Genomic DNA, 7486 nt, shown 5'->3' with positions numbered 1-7486 from the left:
GTTTGGTCTGCCCTGTTCCCATGAAGCACTGGGCCAGGGCCAGACTAATTTGCATGTAGCCAGGTTCTGAACTATGATGGTGCAGTGAGCTACAAAACGGTGATGGATCAAGCCCTGATCTCTTGACTGGGTAGGAGTGTTCTGATTAACTCAGATACTCTGTCCATCACCACCCCCTTTTCTGAATCGTTTTTGGCCACTACAGGTGTGGCAGGGTATGCTCAGACATGAGTCCCTTGCTCACTGCACCATCAGGATTCAAGCAAGCCGGGCCGACGACGCCTGAAATGCCAGAAACCGGTCCCCGGAAGCTTGTTTCCTTTCCAGTAAAGAATTGGCTTGGTAGTTTGGTCTGCCCTGTTCCCATGATGCACTGGGCCAGGGCCAGACTAATTTGCATGTAGCCAGGTTCTGAACTGGGATGGTGCAGTGAGCTAAAAAACGGTGATGGATCAAGCCCTGATCTCTTGACTGGGTATGAGTGTTCTGATTAACTCAGATACTCTGTCCATCACCACCCCCTTTTCTGAATCGTTTTTGGCCACTACAGGTGTGGCAGGGTATGCTCAGACATGAGTCCCTTGCTCACTGCACCATCAGGATTCAAGCAAGCTGGGCCGACGACGGCTGAAATGCCAGAAACCGGTCCCCGGAAGCTTGTTTCCTTTCCAGTAAAGAATTGGCTTGGTAGTTTGGTCTGCCCTGTTCCCATGATGCACTGGGCCAGGGCCAGACTAATTTGCATGTAGCCAGGTTCTGAACTGGGATGGTGCAGTGAGCTAAAAAACGATGATGAATCAAGCCCTGATCTCTTGACTGGGTAGGAGTGTTCTGATTAAATTGGCTTGGTAGTTTGGTCTGCCCTGTTCCCATGATGCACTGGGCCAGGGCCAGACTAATTTGCATGTAGCCAGGTTCTGAACTGGGATGGTGCAGTGAGCTAAAAAACGGTGATGGATCAAGCCCTGATCTCTTGACTGGGTAGGAGTGTTCTGATTAACTCAGATACTCTGTCCATCACCACCCCCTTTTCTGAATCATTTTTGGCCACTACAGGTGTGGCAGGGTATGCTCAGACATGAGTCCCTTGCTCACTGCACCATCAGGATTCAAGCAAGCTGGGCCGACGACGGCTGAAATGCCAGAAACCGGTCCCCGGAAGCTTGTTTCCTTTCCAGTAAAGAATTGGCTTGGTAGTTTGGTCTGCCCTGTTCCCATGATGCACTGGGCCAGGGCCAGACTAATTTGCATGTAGCCAGGTTCTGAACTGGGATGGTGCAGTGAGCTAAAAAACGGTGATGGATCAAGCCCTCATCCCTTGACTGGGTAGGAGTGTTCTGATTAACTCAGATACTCTGTCCATCACCACCCCCTTTTCTGAATTGTTTTTGGCCACTACAGGTGTGGCAGGGTATGCTCAGACATGAGTCCCTTGCTCACTGCAACATCAGGATTCAAGCAAGCCGGGCCGACGACGGCTGAAATGCCATAAACCGGTCCCCGGAAGCTTGTTTCCTTTTCAGTAAAGAATTGGCTTGGTAGTTTGGTCTGCCCTGTTCCCATGATGCACTGGGCCAGGGCCAGACTAATTTGCATGTAGCCAGGTTCTGAACTGGGATGGTGCAGTGAGCTAAAAAACGGTGATGGATCAAGCCCTGATCTCTTGACTGGGTAGGAGTGTTCTGATTAACTCAGATACTCTGTCCATCACCACCCCCTTTTCTGAATCGTTTTGGCCACTACAGGTGTGACAGGGTATGCTCAGACATAAGTCCCTTGCTCACTGCACCATCAGGATTCAAACAAGCCGGGCCGACGATGGCTGAAATGCCAGAAACCGGTCCCCGGAAGCTTGTTTCCTTTCCAGTAAAGAATTGGCTTGGTAGTTTGGTCTGCCCTGTTCCCATGATGCACTGGGCCAGGGCCAGACTAATTTGCATGTAGCCAGGTTCTGAACTGGGATGGTGCAGTGAGCTAAAAAACGGTGATGGATCAAGCCCTGATCTCTTGACTGGGTAGGAGTGTTCTGATTAACTCAGATACTCTGTCCATCACCACCCCCTTTTCTGAATCGTTTTTGGCCACTACAGGTGTGGCAGGGTATGCTCAGACATGAGTCCCTTCCTCACTGCACCATCAGGATTCAAGCAAGCCGGGCCGACGATGGCTGAAATGCCAGAAACCGGTCCCCGGAAGCTTGTTTCCTTTCCAGTAAAGAATTGGCTTGGTAGTTTGGTCTGCCCTGTTCCCATGATGCACTGGGCCAGGGCCAGACTAATTTGCATGTAGCCAGGTTCTGAACTGGGATGGTGCAGTGAGCTAAAAAACGTTGATGGATCAAGCCCTGATCTCTTGACTGGGTAGGAGTGTTGTGATTAACTCAGATACTCTGTCCATCACCACCCCCTTTTCTGAATCGTTTTTGGCCACTACAGGTGTGGCAGGGTATGCTCAGACATGAGTCCCTTGCTCACTGCGCCATCAGGATTCAAGCAAGCCGGGCCGACGACGGCTGAAATGCCAGAAACCGGTCCCCGGAAGCTTGTTTCCTTTCCAGTAAAGAATTGGCTAGGTAGTTTGGTCTGCCCTGTTCCCATGATGCACTGGGCCAGGGCCAGACTAATTTGCATGTAGCCAGGTTCTGAACTGGGATGGTGCAGTGAGCTAAAAAACGGTGATGGATCAAGCCCTGATCCCTTGACTGGGTAGGAGTGTTCTGATTAACTCAGATACTCTGTCCATCACCACCCCCTTTTCTGAATTGTTTTTGGCCACTACAGGTGTGGCAGGGTATGCTCAGACATGAGTCCCTTGCTCACTGCAACATCAGGATTCAAGCAAGCCGGGCCGACGACGGCTGAAATGACAGAAACCGGTCCCCGGAAGCTTGTTTCCTTTTCAGTAAAGAATTGGCTTGGTAGTTTGGTCTGCCCTGTTCCCATGATGCACTGGGCCAGGCCAGACTAATTTGCATGTAGCCAGGTGCTGAACTGGGATGGTGCAGTGAGCTAAAAAATGGTGATGGATCAAGCCCTGATCTCTTGACTGGGTAGGAGTGTTCTGATTAACTCAGATACTCTGTCCATCACCACCCCCTTTTCTGAATCGTTTTTGGCCACTACAGGTGTGGCAGGGTATGCTCAGACATGAGTCCCTTGCTCACTGAACCATCAGGATTCAAGCAAGCCGGGCCGACGACGGCTGAAATGCCAGAAACCGGTCCCCGGAAGCTTGTTTCCTTTCCAGTAAAGAATTGGCTTGGTAGTTTGGTCTGCCCTGTTCCCATGATGCACTGGGCCAGGGCCAGACTAATTTGCATGTAGCCAGGTTCTGAACTGGGATGGTGCAGTGAGCTAAAAAACGGTGATGGATCAAGCCCTGATCTCTTGACTGGGTAGGAGTGTTCTGATTAACTCAGATACTCTGTCCATCACCACCCCCTTTTCTGAATCATTTTTGGCCACTACAGGTGTGGCAGGGTATGCTCAGACATGAGTCCCTTGCTCACTGCACCATCAGGATTTAAGCAAGCCGGGCCGACGACGGCTGAAATGCCACAAACCAGTCCCCGGAAGCTTGTTTCCTTTCCAGTAAAGAATTGGCTTGGTAGTTTGGTCTGCCCTGTTCCCATGATGCACTGGGCCAGGGCCAGACTAATTTGCATGTAGCCAGGTTCTGAACTGGGATGGTGCAGTGAGCTAAAAAACGGTGATGGATCAAGCCCTGATCTCTTGACTGGGTAGGAGTGTTCTGATTAACTCAGATACTCTGTCCATCACCACCCCCTTTTCTGAATCGTTTTTGGCCACTACAGGTGTGGCAGGGTATGCTCAGACATGAGTCCCTTGCTCACTGCAACATCAGGATTCAAGCAAGCCGGGCCGACGACGGCTGAAATGCCAGAAACCGGTCCCCGGAAACTTGTTTCCTTTCCAGTAAAGAATTGGCTTGGTAGTTTGGTCTTCCCTGTTCCCATGATGCACTGGGCCAGGGCCAGACTAATTTGCATGTAGCCAGGTTCTGAACTGGGATGGTGCAGTGAGCTAAAAAACAGTGAAGGATCAAGCCCTGATCTCTTGACTGGGTAGGAGTGTTCTGATTAACTCAGATACTCTGTCCATCACCACCCCCTTTTCTGAATCGTTTTTGGCCACTACAGGTCTGGCAGGGTATGCTCAGACATGAGTCCCTTGCTCACTGCACCATCAGGATTCAAGCAAGCCGGGCCGACGACGGCTGAAATGCCAGAAACCGGTCCCCGGAAGCTTGTTTCCTTTCCAGTAAAGAATTGGCTTGGTAGTTTGGTCTGCCCTGTTCCCATGATGCACTGGGCCAGGGCCAGACTAATTTGCATGTAGCCAGGTTCTGAACTGGGATGGTGCAGTGAGCTAAAAAACAGTGATGGATCAAGCCCTGATCTCTTGACTGGGTAGGAGTGTTCTGATTAACTCAAATACTCTGACCATCACCACCCCCTTTTCTGAATCGTTTTTGGCCACTACAGGTGTGGCAGGGTATGCTCAGACATGAGTCCCTTGCTCACTGCACCATCAGGATTCAAGCAAGCCGGGCCGACGATGGCTGAAATGCCAGAAACTGGTCCCAGGAAGCTTGTTTCCTTTCCAGTAAAGAATTGGCTTGGTAGTTTGGTTTGCCCTGTTCCCATGATGCACTGGGCCAGGGCCAGACTAATTTGCATGTAGCCAGGTTCTGAACTGGGATGGTGCAGTGAGCTAAAAAACGGTGATGGATCAAGCCCTGATCTCTTGACTGGGTAGGAGGGTTCTGATTAACTCAGATACTCTGTCCATCACCACCCCCTTTTCTGAATCGTTTTTGGCCACTACAGGTGTGGCAGGGTATGCTCAGACATGAGTCCCTTGCTCACTGCACCATCAGGATTCAAGCAAGCCGGGCCGACGACGGCTGAAATGCCAGAAACCAGTCCCCGGAAGCTTGTTTCCTTTCCAGTAAAGAATTGGCTTGGTAGTTTGGTCTGCCCTGTTCCCATGATGCACTGGGCCAGGGCCAGACTAATTTGCATGTAGCCAGGTTCTGAACTGGGATGGTGCAGTGAGCTACAAAACGGTGATGGATCAAGCCCTGATCTCTTGACTGGGTAGGAGTGTTCTGATTAACTCAGATACTCTGTCCATCACCACCCCCTTTTCTGAATCGTTTTTGGCCACTACAGGTGTGGCAGGGTATGCTCAGACATGAGTCCCTTGCTCACTGCACCATCAGGATTCAAGCAAGCCGGGCCGACGACGCCTGAAATGCCAGAAACCGGTCCCCGGAAGCTTGTTTCCTTTCCAGTAAAGAATTGGCTTGGTAGTTTGGTCTGCCCTGTTCACATGATGCACTGGGCCAGGGTCAGACTAATTTGCATGTAGCCAGGTTCTGAACTGGGATGGTGCAGTGAGCTAAAAAACGGTGATGGATCAAGCCCTGATCTCTTGACTGGGTAGGAGTGTTCTGATTAACTCAGATACTCTGTCCATCACCACCCCCTTTTCTGAATCGTTTTTGGCCACTACAGGTGTGGCAGGGTATGCTCAGACATGAGTCCCTTGCTCACTGCAACATCAGGATTCAAGCAAGCCGGGCCGACGACGGCTGAAATGCCAGAAACCGGTCCCCGGAAGCTTGTTTCCTTTTCAGTAAAGAATTGGCTTGGTAGTTTGGTCTTCCCTGTTCCCATGATGCACTGGGCCAGGGCCAGACTAATTTGCATGTAGCCAGGTTCTGAACTGGGATGGTGCAGTGAGCTAAAAAACGGTGATGGATCAAGCCCTGATCTCTTGATTGGGTAGGAGTTTTCTGATTAACTCAGATACTCTGTCCATCACCACCCCCTTTTCTGAATCGTTTTTGGCCACTACAGTTGTGGCAGGGTATGCTCAGACATGAGTCCCTTGCTCACTGCAACATCAGGATTCAAGCAAGCCGGGCCGACAACGGCTGAAATGCCAGAAACCGGTCCCCGGAAGCTTGTTTCCTTTTCAGTAAAGAATTGGCTTGGTAGTTTGGTCTTCCCTGTTCCCATGATGCACTGGGCCAGGGCCAGACTAATTTGCATGTAGCCAGGTTCTGAACTGGGATGGTGCAGTGAGCTAAAAAACGGTGATGGATCAAGCCCTGATCTCTTGATTGGGTAGGAGTTTTCTGATTAACTCAGATACTCTGTCCATCACCACCCCCTTTTCTGAATCGTTTTTGGCCACTACAGTTGTGGCAGGGTATGCTCAGACATAAGTCCCTTGCTCACTGCACCATCAGGATTCAAGCAAGCCGGGCCGACGACGGCTGAAATGCCAGAAACCAGTCCCCGGAAGCTTGTTTCCTTTCCAGTAAAGAATTGGCTTGGTAGTTTGGTCTGCCCTGTTCCCATGATGCACTGGGCCAGGGCCAGACTAATTTGCATGTAGCCAGGTTCTGAACTGGGATGGTGCAGTGAGCTAAAAAACGGTGATGGATCAAGCCCTGATCTCTTGACTGGGTAGGAGGGTTCTGATTAACTCAGATACTCTGTCCATCACCACCCCCTTTTCTGAATCGTTTTTGGCCACTACAGGTGTGGCAGGGTATGCTCAGACATGAGTCCCTTGCTCACTGCACCATCAGGATTCAAGCAAGCCGGGCCGACGACGGCTGAAATGCCAGAAACCAGTCCCCGGAAGCTTGTTTCCTTTCCAGTAAAGAATTGGCTTGGTAGTTTGGTCTGCCCTGTTCCCATGATGCACTGGGCCAGGGCCAGACTAATTTGCATGTAGCCAGGTTCTGAACTGGGATGGTGCAGTGAGCTACAAAACGGTGATGGATCAAGCCCTGATCTCTTGACTGGGTAGGAGTGTTCTGATTAACTCAGATACTCTGTCCATCACCACCCCCTTTTCTGAATCGTTTTTGGCCACTACAGGTGTGGCAGGGTATGCTCAGACATGAGTCCCTTGCTCACTGCACCATCAGGATTCAAGCAAGCCGGGCCGACGACGCCTGAAATGCCAGAAACCGGTCCCCGGAAGCTTGTTTCCTTTCCAGTAAAGAATTGGCTTGGTAGTTTGGTCTGCCCTGTTCACATGATGCACTGGGCCAGGGTCAGACTAATTTGCATGTAGCCAGGTTCTGAACTGGGATGGTGCAGTGAGCTAAAAAACGGTGATGGATCAAGCCCTGATCTCTTGACTGGGTAGGAGTGTTCTGATTAACTCAGATACTCTGTCCATCACCACCCCCTTTTCTGAATCGTTTTTGGCCACTACAGGTGTGGCAGGGTATGCTCAGACATGAGTCCCTTGCTCACTGCAACATCAGGATTCAAGCAAGCCGGGCCGACGACGGCTGAAATGCCAGAAACCGGTCCCCGGAAGCTTGTTTCCTTTTCAGTAAAGAATTGGCTTGGTAGTTTGGTCTTCCCTGTTCCCATGATGCACTGGGCCAGGGCCAGACTAATTTGCATGTAGCCAGGTTCTGAACTGGGATGGTG

The sequence above is a fragment of the Lissotriton helveticus genome, chromosome 1_1 (assembly GCF_964261635.1).
Source record: "Lissotriton helveticus chromosome 1_1, aLisHel1.1, whole genome shotgun sequence".
In the NCBI taxonomy this organism is placed as follows: Eukaryota; Metazoa; Chordata; class Amphibia; order Caudata; family Salamandridae; genus Lissotriton; species Lissotriton helveticus.
Note: the sequence above shows the minus strand (reverse complement) of the source record.